This window comes from Pelodiscus sinensis, chromosome 9 (genome assembly GCF_049634645.1).
Source record: "Pelodiscus sinensis isolate JC-2024 chromosome 9, ASM4963464v1, whole genome shotgun sequence".
NCBI classification, from domain to species: domain Eukaryota; kingdom Metazoa; phylum Chordata; order Testudines; family Trionychidae; genus Pelodiscus; species Pelodiscus sinensis.
The window spans coordinates 33,262,730-33,276,422 of record NC_134719.1 but is presented as its reverse complement, the minus strand read 5'-3'; the positions used below and the strand labels follow the sequence as shown (position 1 = coordinate 33,276,422).

Genomic DNA, 13,693 nt, shown 5'->3' with positions numbered 1-13,693 from the left:
ATAGAAAGCTGGCTAGATCAGGGTTTCCCAAACTTTTTATTTTAGTTGGAACCCGTTTTTTTTTCAGTACTGTCTTTTGCAGCCCAAAAATATAACCGCATATAAAAAAAAGAATGAAAAATGAATAAATTTTGAGTGTTTCAGCCGGATGCATCCTCCACCCAGCCTGGGCCAGGGCTTGGGGGACCCGGCACCACATGAGCACTTCAGGAGGCGGGAGCAGGAGCAGATTGGGGATAGGGTATCTGGCTAAGAGGGAGGGTGCAAGAAAGGGTAGAATTGCCAGGTGTCCGGTTTTGTACTGGACAGTCTGGTATTTGAAGGTTTTGTCTGGAAAAGAAATTGAGAAATTACCAGACATATAAAATGCCTGTTATTTTCTAATTAGGTATGTTTTATTATAATTAGGTGTATTCGTCCTTAGCTGCCTGGCTGGTAGATGTGCTCACACTGTCTGAGTGTGTCTACCTGCCAGGCAGTTCGCAACTACTCCAGGGAAGGTATGTGGGGGAGGGAGGGGGCAAAATGGAATCCCCGGCCAGACTCACTCATCTGCCAGGGTCTGCAGGGTCTGCATGTGCTCAGGTCAGTCCCACTCCCCCCTCTTTCTCTTCCCAATCTCCCCAGTCCAGCCCTGCTTCCAGCGGCTGGTTCCCCCCGCCCTCCACCAATCTCCCCCACTCTCCCAATGACCCCCCCCCACCAGCCCCTCTGTCCCTGTCCAGCCCTGCTTCCAGCAGCTGATTCTCCCATCCTCCTCCTCCTGATCTTCCCCAGCCAGGTCCCCCTCCCCCAGTGCAGCCCTGGTTCCGCTGCCTGCCCTCTCCGATCTCCGCCGCTGGACAGACCTGCTGCCCCCAACCCTGCTTCCGCCACCTGCCCGCCCACATGCCCGGATCTCCATGGGACAGCCCCACTCCCCCAGACCTGCTTTCACCGCCCGGATCTCCGCAGAACAGCCCCGCTGTCCCCAGCCCTGCTTTCGCCACCCACTCACCCAGATCTCTGTGGGACAGACCCGCCGCTCCCAGCCCTGCTTCCCGGCTCCTCCCAGCCCGCCCCGCTCTGCTCCCCTCCTGGCAGCCATGCTGCGTCCTGGTATTTGTTTTCCCGTGGCCTGGTACCAGGCCACGGCCCATAGTTTGGGAAACGTTGTTTTATAGCAAGGGCACCTTCGGTGCCTCGCACTCCTATTATCAGCTACAGGGAGCAGAGACCTTGTGATCTTTTACCCTTAATTCCCCATTTTTGAGTAATGACAAACCACCTTATTCACCATGATCCAATTACACAGCATCACCTTCCCCTTGCTGGGGATGATGACCTAGGGGTTCTCTCACCACAGCTATCCCCACACACAAAGGCATCAGGGCAGTCGTTTCACTCTGATGAGCCTGACTTCACTAAAGCTGCCATGGCTCCCTGGACACCATATCAATGGATGCCACCACCAACGCCCTACCCCCTGCCCCAATGGCAATTTTGGAACCTATGGCCTCAACAACACAAGAAGAGACCATACAAGATGAAGTACACAGCAAAAGCACTTTGTCCTCTAACCCAATCCCCTCAAAAAGGGAGGAGATGAAATGAAGTTGACGAATATCATTCCCTGAATTCGGGTCCAGAGGCATTACTTGACATGAACTCACCATCTGTGATGGACGAGGCCATCATGACACCATCCTCAGCAACCACCCTGGATTTCTTTTCTTTCCAGGACCTCTTTAAGGGTATGTCTACACTACAGTTGTGTCAGAAAATTGATTGTTTTTCCGACAAAACTTGAGGAACGTCCACACTGCAATTGCGTTCTTCTGCAAGAAAATTGAAAGAACAGAGGGTTTTTTCCAGCACTGGTAATCCTCATTCTACAAGGAAGAAGCTTTTTTCCAAAAGAACTCTTTCACAAAAAGGCGTGTGTGGACTGGGAAAAGGGAGTTCTTTCAGAAGAAGAGGAAAGAGGAAAAAGCATAGGTGCTGTGGTGGCCATTTCATCCATAGCAATCACAGCTTACATGTGAGAGAGTGTCCATTCAGTCTGGATGCTGTCTTTCAAAAAAGCAGATCACTTTTTTGATGCACTTTTACAATGTGGACGCTCTCTTTTGGAAGAAGTTTTTTTGGAAGATCTCTTCTGGAAAAGCTTCTTCCAAAGGAAGCCTGCAGTCAGCCCCAGACACCAAAGTTTTAGGCAAGTCTGTCAGAACAAAGGGGAGATATACAACAGATCAGATGCTATAACAAAAGATACTAACCACAGTCAAGGAACATAGAGCTGAAATCACTGATCCACTACAGACCTTTTACATTAACTCCACCAACACAAAAGAATTCTACTGGCAAAGACAGAGATGGTATAGTCTCTGTGACAGATGATGTGATGGACACCTCTCTTTTTATAATAGTATAGATGAATGGTCAGTTGCTTAAATTTTCTTGGCTTGCAAACCCAGAAGGGTTTTTCAATGCACTTTTATAGTGCAGATGCTCTCTTTCGGAAGAAGTTTTTTTTGAAGATCCCTTCCAAAAAAGTGTCTTCTGGAAGAAGCCTCTAGTCTAGACGTAGCCTAAGAGAGTTGCAACCAATTTGAACATTTCCATGGAGGAAGTACATGACACGCAACATGACTTCACAAATATCCTCCAAGCGATACCTTCTGCAAAAATTGCCTTGCCAATTAACTCGGCCATACTGGAACCTGTCAAAACTCTGTGGCAAACCTCTTCCTCAATTCCACCTACCTGTAAAAAGGCAGATCTCAAGTATTATGTCCCACCTAAGGGTTCAGAATTTTTGTTCACTCACCCACCACTGAACTCACTGGTAGTGGATGCGGCTCAGCAAAGAAATAAGCAACAAAACCGCTCCACACCATCTGACAAGGACAATAAAAGACTTGATTCACTTGGGAAGAAAGTGTACACATCAGCCATGTGTACAAATGAGAGTAGCCAACTCGCTGCACTCAGTAAATACAATTTCAATAATTACGCAAAGTTTAACGCCTTTATTGACGATATACTAAACAATAAGATATAATTCAGAGCAATTGTCTCAGAGGGTCAGGCAATATCATGCACAGCCCTTCAGGCTGCCTTGAATGCAGCTGATATGGCTTAAGAACAATAGCCATGTCAGTTGTCATGCAATGAACCTCATGGTTCAATTCGTCTGCCTTCCCTTGAGAAATCCAACTGTCAATGGAAGACCTGCCATTTGAAGGAGAGAAGCTCTTTTCATCAAAAACCAACAAGGTCCTCCACTCAATGAAAGACTCCAGGGCAACCTTACACTCTCTGGGGATCCAGACACATGTAACAAGGAGAAGGCAATACAGATATCAACTGTACCAGAGGCCAACATGCCCACATATCACTATGAAAAGGCAAGATCACCTGCCATACCAGCAGTGCGGCTGTAATAGACAACAGCATTGACGACCCCAAACTAATATCTCTAACTGCTCACTCCAACCAAATAAGCAAATTTGAGTTGTTCATCGAGAGACTGAAAACCATACTACCTCCTCCAGAGTTCCCAAATACTACCAAACCCTACACTTACAGCCTACTACCATTTCTTGACAAATGGCACACCATCACATCCGACAAGTGGGTGATACAGACAATTTTCTTCTGATACACCACCCCTTCCTCTCTCTTCTGCCGTCCCACCCACCTCCTCTTCAGGGACCCCTCTCACAAGATCATACTTCAACAAGAGGTAGATCACCTACTACAATTAGGAGCCATAGAACCAGTTCCGCCGGAGTTTCAGAGGACTGGCTTCTACTCTCATTACTTCCTCATCCAGAAAAAAACTGGTGGCTGGTGCCCAATTCTTGACTTGAGGGCCCTAAACAAATTCGTCAAAAGACAAAAATTCAAAATGGTCACAGTAGCCACCATTATCCCCGCTCTGGAGCTCGGTGACTGGTTTTCATCTCTCGATGTACAAGACGCATATTTTCATGTGTCCATATGACCTGCTCATAGACATTTTCTTTGTTTTACCCTAGATTCACAACACTACCAATATACAGTCCTACCCTTCGGACTCTCCATGGCACCATGGGTTTTCATGATCACAACCCACCTCAGGAAGTGTGGCATCACCATTTATCTGTACCTTGACAATTGCCTCATCAAAGCAAGAATCAGACACGACTCTTACCACTGTACCTATCTGGTCCAACTCTGTTTCCAATCACTAGGACTTCTGATAAATGAGAGCAAGTCAGTGCTCACACCCATCCAGTCGATTCAATTAATTGGGGCCCATCTTGACTCCACCGCAGCCATGGCCTCCCTACCTCCAAACAGGTTCCTCAGGATCAGCCACCTAGCTCATTCGCTCTGCATAATGCCACTTGTCACAGCCCACAACTGTCTACAACTGCTGGGTCATATGGCATCTTGCAACCTTGTGGTCCCCAACGCACACCTATTCATGAAGTGTATTCAGGGATGGTTCAGACTTGCCTACAAACCCAACATCCACCTGATGACCAAAACGCTGTCAGTTCCAGACGTAGTAAAGAGATCATTACTATGGTGGTCAAAACCGTGCAACCTTTGCAGGGGCATACCTTTTCAAAACCCAGAACCCACAGTGGTTCTAACCACAGACGCCTCTCTCATTGATTGGGGAGTGCACATGAGAGAACTTACAACCCAAAGCCTATGGACTATAACAGAAAGGACACTACACATCAGTCTCCTTGAACTCAGGGCTGCATGGCTGGCATGCCAGCACTTCCTTCTCCACATCACTGGAACCCATGTCAGAATATATATGGACAATACAGCCTGTATGCTTTATATAAACAGGCAGGGAGGGGCAAGATCCCAGGTTCTCAGCAAGGAAGCCATAACACTCTGGAACTGGTGCCTCACCTACAGCATGTCCATCAGTGCCTGCAACCTCCCCTGTGTCCTAAATACAACAGCGGACACCCGCAGCAGAACTCTACTCCAAGACCACGAGTGGGAAATCGGCCGTTCAGTCCTGGTGGATATAGTCACATGTTGGGGACAACCCCACATAGATTTATTCACCACCAACACGAACAAGAAATGCCCACTGTACTGCTCCAGGGCTGTCATGGGGAAACACTCTCTCAGAGATGTTCTCATCTTCAAATGGGATGCGCTGTTGCTCTACACATTCCCTTCCCCTTCCTCTCCTCAACAGAGTGCTCATCAAGATACGGAGGGACAAAGTGAGAGTGATCTTAATAGCATCTTGCTAGCCCTGACAACCCTGGTTTCCCCTCCTGAACAGAATGGCCTGATATCGCCCAAATTCCCTTCCACACAGTCCAACCATATTATCCCAAATAGGAAACAATACTCCTCACCCTCAATTTCTTACTTTTTACTTCAAAGCATGGTACCTCAATGGTTCACAGGCATAGAATTCCAATGTTCACAACAGGTGTGAAACATCCTCTTACACAGCAGGGCCCCTACAACTAGAAAGACATATATTAATAAGTGGACTCATTTTGCACATTGGGAAGCCTCCCGCAATGTATCACCACAGTATGCACCTCTTCCTACAATCCTCGATTACCTACTACATCTCAAGCAATCACAACTTTCCCTGAGCTCAGAGTCCATCTTGCAGCAATAACAACCTTTCACATACCAGTTATGACACCACAGTGTTTGCATATCCTATAACTAAGCACTTTCTAAAAGGCCTACAAGCCCCATAACCCAACATTAACACTCCCCTGGAACCATGGGATCTACACTTGATACTGACAACGCTCATGAAACTTCCATTCGAACCCATGGCCACATGCTCTCTACTCCATTTAACTCTAAAAATGGCATTCCTACTTGCAATAACATCAGCTTGTAGAGTAGGTGATATGGCCACCCTAATGGCGGACTCACTGTTTACCATCTTTTTTAAGGACAAAGTCTCTTTACGACTGTACCCCAAGTTTCTACCAAAGATGTGTTCCCTCTTTCACCTAAACCAAATGATACACTTACCTGTATTCTTCCTAAAGCCTCACGTCAATGCCTTTGCGGCACAGATGCATACTCTCAATGTCCGAAGGGTGCTCTCCTTCTACATCCACAGAAGAAAATCCTTCAGATCATCACGACTCATAGTTTCCATTGCTGAATGCAACAAAGGAAGTCACATATTATCGCATTGGATTCCTGACTTATCTCCTTGTGCTATTTGCTCAGTCATCTATCACCACCTATCTCAATCTGGACACACTCAACTAGAGTGGTTGCCACCTTGGTCGCTTACCTGAGGAAGGTTCCCATAAATGACATATGTGCTGCCACTACATGGGCATCAGAACACACTATTGTGAAGCACTATGCACTTTCCTCCAGGCCTCTCCAGTACACAAGAGAAGCAAAAGCTGTACTGCAAACAGCGTACCTACCTGATCTGAAGTCCCTACCTCCTTAACACAAATTACTCTGCAGTCACCTACTGTGGAGCACTCCCAGGGACGTCTCTTGAAGAAGAAGAGGAGGTTACTCACCTTGCTGTAATTGATGTTCTTCGAGATGAGCGTCCCTGGGGTTGCTCCACTACCCTCCCTTCCACCCCTCTACTTCAAGGGGGGGAAAAGCCTCTCCTACGCAGGGTTCTAGATAGAGAAGGAACTGAAGGGAGAGTGGCTGCACACGTGTGATGATGCGGGGCCCCCCACGTGCACCACACGCTGTGCATGAATGGCCCCAGTGCACTACTATCAAAAATCCACTCTGAGGCTTTGGGACACACCTACAACTACTGTGGAGCACCCCCAGGGATGCTCATCTTGAAGAAAGTCAGTTACAGCAAGATGAGTAACCTTCTCTTATCCCTGTGGTAATTGCTGCTCCTGGAAGTGACTGGCATGTCCCTGCAGCCCCTGAGAAAGATAGAGTAGGAGGGCTCCACATGCTGTCCTTGCCTGCAGACACTGTACCTGCAGCTCCCATTGATCAATAACAGGGAACCGTGGCCAGTAGAAGCTGTGGGCTCCATGCCTCTAGATGAGGGGCAGCACAGGGTGCCATGGAACCATTGCTGTACACGCAGCTGCTTTCAGGAGTGGTGCAGGGCCAGCGCAGGAGTAAGTCTGCCTTAACCCCACTGCTCCACCACCCTGAAGCCATCTCAGTTTAACAGTGCCCCATCAAGAGCCTGCTTCCTGAACCCCTGTTCCAGCCCTGAACCTCTTTCTACACCCAACCTCCTGCCCCAGACGTGAGTCCCCCTGCATCTAAACTCCTTCCCAGAGCTTGCACCCTGAACCCCCTCCTGGGCCCCAATTCCCCCACCCTGGGCTAAGTCCAGTGGCCCTTTCACACTCCCAACCCCTTGGGCCAAGACCAGAACCTGAACCCTATTGCATAAAAGCCTCCACCCAAGCTATTACACATGGATTTTCTGGAAATACACTAAACTGTAAGGTCCTGCCAACACACGACTTAGAGACTATCAAAAACCTCCTGCTGACTGCACTGCTGGGGGAGAGGGGAGTTGTTTTCTAAGTCCCCTATTGATTTGTAAATAATTCTTTGAAGCTGTGTAATTGTTTCAACTGCATTGCTTTTTAAACTCTGCAACTCCTTATGATCTTAAACCTTGCAACTCTGTAATCTTTGTAAAAACTTGCAACTTTGTAACTCTCAGCAGCTTTGCTTGTAACTTGCTTAAATTGCATTCTCCCCTGAGGACGGGGGTGTGTGTGTGAGAAGATTTACTGTGATGAGTCATCAGACCATTTAAGGAGACTGCTGCTCTACTGGATCAAGGGAAGTCTGGCATGCTCCTTGGTGACAAGTGTGGATGAGTCACAGGGGTTGCACAAAGGCGATAGAGCCGGTCTCTGAGATGCGAACGGTCAACTTACGACCGTTCACAGTTACAACCAAAGCTGTCGTAAATGGCAGACCCCGAGTCAAATGCGATCTGCGCTTATGAACAGCGCAGTCGCGTGGAACTCAATGCGGTCCAACTTACGAATGAACCAAGTTACAACCAATTGCTTGGTCCATAACCAGTTTGTAAGTTGGAGAGAGGCTGTAAAAGGAGAGAGCACATGGCAGAAACTCTATTTCTTTCTGAGAAGAAGCAGCCAGTTTCTTTCTTGACCAGCTCCCCAGCCATGATCAGCAGACAGACCCTCCAGAATCTACATGTCTTGGCTCCTTCTGCAACCCATATGCCTATGTAAGTGTGTGAGTGCCTGAGGGTAGGAATGAATGTGAATGAATGAATGAAGATGTGTGTTTGTGTGTGAGAGAGATAGCTGGTCCCGTTTTTAGTTTATGCCTTTAGAGGCAGCTCTGTCTTCTTTAGTTTAACAATAAACCCATGCTAATGTAACCCTGGGTGGTCTCCAGTAACATACCCCAACCCCCTACTCCAGCCTGGTGAAAGTGAGTCAGGATGGGGGAAGAATGAGGACAGAGTGAGTAGGGCCTCAAAGAAGGGGCAAGAAAGAAGTGGGGAGAGGGTACTTGGGTTTGAGGTAGATCATACATTGCACTTATATTGAAAAAGTGATCTTGTGGTTAAAAAGGTTGGAAGCATCTGTGCTAGACTATTCTTTGTTTTTCCAGTTACAGACTAACTTGGCTACCCCTCTGAAGCTCTAGAGGAGAGGAATTCTTTGAGCACTACAAAAGATCCTTATCTGAGAAGAAAAGCCCCACTTCCTGGTAAGAGAGAGAGAAAATAGTGTTTCTTTCCACTGTTCTACTATGTATCTAGGTGCAGTGACAAATCTAGGATACCCTTGAGACAAATGCTTATGTGTACAAGCAGAGAGCCCTTGCTGGTGAGATTACTATGACCACAATCTCTGTGCCCTCACAAAACTCTGTCGAAGTCAATAAGCTCCACACAAGCCAGCTTGGAAAACTGGAGCCTTTATCAATAAGGTCCTTGAAGTTTGTCTTTCTACTACTCTGTTTTGTTTTTTAGTGTCTGAATGTAAGACAGCTACTTTTCATGCATCAAGCTAATTTCTTCCAACCAGTGGCTCTTAGGGATGAAAAAGATCCCTTTTCTTGAGGGGAAAAGTCAGCTGTACATCTTTTTGCATACTGCTAGCAATGGAATCTAACATCTCCTGATGTTTCTAAGTGGCCTCATGTTGTCTGTTGAAGAGAAATGAATCCCAATCCTTGTGGTTTTCTACAAGTGATTGGCCTTGTGAAGGAGCAGTACACTTAATATTTTCTGAGAATTCCCAGAAAGGAATAAGGTTGATCCAGAAAAGTGTTTGTCCTTTATTCTTGCTAAGTCTAGTATGCATCTCCTGGCTCCATAATGGAAACACTATTGATCTAGCAGAAGCACAGAGGATTATCCAAGACTAAGACTAGTAGTACTGTCCCTATGCCATGTCTCAGCCTTGAAGAATCCAGAATAGTAAGAGGACAGATGTTATTAGTCACCATCACTTTCTCTAGAAAAGAGGAAGGGAAAAGGGCAGTAGTTTTCCAGGTCATGTGTGTGCGCTATGGTTTACTATAGAACTATTTAGGAGAGCTGACTGAGTGTCTTCTGCAAAAGACACTTTGATAACTTCAGTCATGGAAGCCGGATGCTTATAAAATCAAGGCAATTGAACCTGGGACCTTAGTGTATGAGCCTCTACTGCATAGGCCACCTGCTCTGAACTAAGGCTGGAATATACTCAATCTCTAGTTCAGTGGTTCTCCACCTATTTTCCATAGGGGCTGCATATGCAGCTCTCTGTTGTGAGCCCACACAACAAATATATATATGCTGCCTGTATGGGCCTGAGGATGTCACATGGCACACATCTGGATGCTGATTGGGTTGCAAGTGGGCAGCAGGTTGAGAACCATTGAGCTAGATGGTCTAGCTGCCACTAAAGTGGGACAGAGTGCAACACCAAGCAGACATGGGTTACACGTTCACTTACCTTTGCCATCTCTGAAGGAATATGCCTGGCCTTCATGGCCTCCTGCTGCTGTGCTTCATTTCTCCCAGGAAACAGCTTTCTGAGGCCTTGTCTAAACTATGTTGACGCAAGGCAGCTTATGTTGCCCTAATGTGTATGTGCATACACTTAAATTTGCCCCCCACCCATGCAAGTGCTCCCTAACTCTGACGTGGCATAAGCCCTCCCCAAGTGGTGTAGAGCTATGGTTGATGAATTTAGACAGATGCAGTGCCAGTGAAGAAATTTAATTACTTATGTTGACGCTGACTGCGATGGCCTCCACTGTGAATTCCACTGCCCAGGGCTTATGGAGACCTGTGACGGGGGTATCAACCCTGCACTGAAGCTCAGGGAGTTGCCTTGGCCTAGCTGGCTGAGGGAGCCCCGCCTCCACAGCCCTGCTGGGCATGCACCAAGTGGAGGCAGACTGTAAAGGCCCCTGGAGCAGGTCAGTCTGGGCTGGCTGCGGAAGGGGAAGGAAGTTCTGAGATAGCTCTGGATCCAGAGGCGCAGATGCCACCAGACCACACAGCAGCAGCCAAGGAACGGTAGGAAGTAGACCAGGGCGGGGATTTGTTCTCTGTGCGCTCAGCATGTTACAGCAGGATTCCCCACTGAGCGGGAAATAGTCTGTACTGCTGCCAACAGGGCCCTGGGCTGGGACCGGGTGGAGTAGGAGGGCCCAGGCCCTTACCCCCTCAGTAGCTAGCCCATGTGGGTGAAGTTTTCTCTACAGGCCTCTGGACTAGGCCTGTGGGCCATATTGCTCCTATTAGAGGAGATGGGTGTATAGACTCTGACCACTAGTCCGTATTACTCCTATTAGAGGAGACTTGTGAATGGATTCTGGCCACTAGGCCGTACTACCCCTAGCAGAGATGACTTGTGTACAGACTTGAGCCCCTGAACCATTCTACCCTGAGTATGGAGATTAGAGGTACCGACTGAGATCATTGGAGAGTCTTGAAAACAGGCCTATGGGAAGGCCAAGTTGCACCATTAAAGGGATTAAACCTGAGAGGCTTCCATGAGTAGGTCGCCCCTCAACAGGACCAAAACCCTCTGTCCCCTTCAAAATCCTGGAAATTTTTGAAACTCCTTTTTCTTGACTGCCCAAGCTGGAGAACGCTCCTTGTAGTGTTCCACTGAGTGCAGCTGTCCAGCTGACTGTGCTGGCTACTTGCTCCAGATGCTCTCCTGTGTGTAGTTGAGAGATATTGGATCTCCTGGGCCTGTGGAGAAAAGAGGCTGTGAAGGCAGAACTCCAGAGCAATCCTAGAAACATCGACATCTCTGAGCAGATTGCTTGGGGGATGTAGGAAAAGTGGAGGTATATCAGCAGCAGTGCTGCTGGAAAGCCAAGGGGCTGCAGCAAGCATGCCAGGGAGTCCAACAACTGATCTGGTGCTGAGCCACAGGCCTCTACCACTTTTAAAAAGATCTGCATGCTGTACGCACTGGAGGCTCCTCCCACCCAGCACCACAGATTGCAGGCCCCTGCTGTAAACAGGGAGGAGGTGGACGAGGAGGCAACTTCTGACTAAGGAATGGTAAGAAGAGGAGGCAGAGATGTTGGGAAGGGGTTGGAATCCAGTTGCACAAATTAGGATTTTTTTATTCCATCACAGTTCAGCCAGTCAAGCATAGGCCAGCCCAGTGCAGAAGATGAAACCTCAGATAAACACATAGATAAGTTTTCAGTCACCCAAAATAGCAGACCACAACTTTGGACTTTTCAGTGTTTCTCGGAGCAAGGAGAGGCAGAGTTGCTGTCTTCTCCCCATTCCCCTCTAGATGGAGAGAAGGGCATGTTGTGTAATTTACGTATGTGGGATGTCCCTGGAATCCTCCTGAGAGATCTTAATGAAACTTCCATGGAGGTACTCTGCAGTGCTCTGCCAAAGGTTTGTAGGGAGGGCGACCTTATTTCCTCCTCTTCGGGGCACTTTCCCATTTCCACTTGCCAATAACTTCAGCAGGTCCCACTGCAGTACACAGACTAGCAGCATATGGACCTAGTGATCCCAGGATGCCAGCAGCAGCTGGGCTTTCTCCAGGGGAGCTGACAACCCCGCAGGCCCCTGATGAAAGTGGAGGGATCCCCAGCTCCATGCTCCCAGAATGGGCGGGACTGGGGCAGCCAGTGCTCCAAGCCACACCCTCCGCCGGCCATCAGAGCCACCTGGAGCACATGGCATGGTGCTTCAGCGACGATTAAAAAAGCCGGGAGCTGTGGCTGCTGCCGTTGCTGCAGAAGCAGCCAGGAACCCATGTCCCTTTGAATCGCCAGGCCCCAGGGCAACTGCCATCCTTTGCCTGTTCCTGCCAGTGTGCCTGGCTTTCTCTACCTTTGTTACTCTCAGGAGCAAGGTCAGCTTTTTAGCTGGTACCACCAGTGCCTGTGGAAAACATATCACCATTGCCCTATGCTACTAGAATCATGCAACTAAGCAATTCCCTCCTCTTTTCTCCAGCCTCCAGGGGGCCATACCTCCATGTCTGCTGCTGCGGCTGGTGCCAGGCACAAGCAATCCCAAGAAGAAGAAAGAAGACAGTGCTTACAACTTTAGGGCAGGGTTTCCCAACCTATGGGTTGCGACCCAAATATGGTTTGCCATTACATTTCAAAAGGGTCACCAAGTGTCTCCCCAGGTGGCTCTGCCCTCTTCACTCCCCCCATTTTTGAATTGCCTTGGGTCAACAAGTCTTCCTGAATTGTCAAAATGGGTCCCCATCTGGAAAAGGTTGGGAACTGCTGCTTTAGAGGAGCAAGGACATTGAATTCAGCATCTTAAATTTCACTTTCTGTAGCGAATATGCTGACAGTGGTGCCTCTGTCTTTATCTGCAGCTGCTGCCACTATGGCCGTTGGATCTCGCCTTCACACCATCCAGATAAAGAGGAAGAAGAGGACTCCAGATGACCAGTTCAGTGAGATCCTGCAAGCCCATGCTGCATCAGACTGTGAGCACAGGACCTGGAGGATGAACACTGTGAACCCCTTGGGGAAAGAAGAGAGGCCAAGAAGTTCCAGCAGGAGAGGAAGATGCACCAGGACAGAATGGGGCTTCCCAGATAGCAAACAGATGCTGCAGACTCTGGTGGACCTCCCGGTGCAAGTGTCTCAGGTGTGCCTCCCTCTACAGCTCATTGAGAACTCACTATGAGGACCTCTCCCTACCCCCTCAGCAGTCCAAATGACACCAGGGGTTGCTGCAGTATCCCCTACGTGTACAGCCTGGGGGACATTAAAGACAATCATAGTTTCTCCTCCACCAACTGTGGCTTTCACAGGTGAATGTGTTTTGAAGTTGGAATCATAGAGCTGGAAGAGACGTCAGGAGGTCATCAAGTCCAGCCCCCTGCCCAAGGCAGGACCAATCCCAACATGAATGTTCTTTCCGTTAATGGTTTTAAACTGAGAACAGAACTGTAAGTGAATTAATGTGTTTAAAACTGCATGTTTTTGTACACTTGTTGCAGAATAAAATTCCATTTGAAATACAATTCAGAGTTGTTAGTTCAAAACATACGCTGCTGACTGCTCAGCAGTTCTGAAAGTAACCAGTTACCTGTTACTGCGATGTCCCATCATCTCATAAGATCGCTCCCAAAGAATTAGTAGGTATATGGATAATGTTATTGTGAGACTGAGCCAAGACCTCATGCCAAGGCCAATAGACTGCACTGCGTGCTGACATGCATAGCTGGAAACAAGCCTGGGTCACCTATATTTATTA

General features: G+C 48.1%; 1 long non-coding RNA gene across 1 annotated transcript in view; it reads left to right on the top strand.

Annotated features, from left to right (window-relative positions):
• LOC112543757 (uncharacterized) overlaps window positions 1-13,430 on the top strand; it is a 34,131-nt gene extending 20,701 nt beyond the window's left edge. The window contains exons 3-4 of the long non-coding RNA XR_012906109.1: window positions 8,599-8,697; window positions 12,804-13,430. This is a non-coding gene — a long non-coding RNA (uncharacterized LOC112543757). The remainder of the gene's footprint in view (window positions 1-8,598; window positions 8,698-12,803) is intronic.
• Window positions 13,431-13,693: the final 263 nt, after the last annotated feature.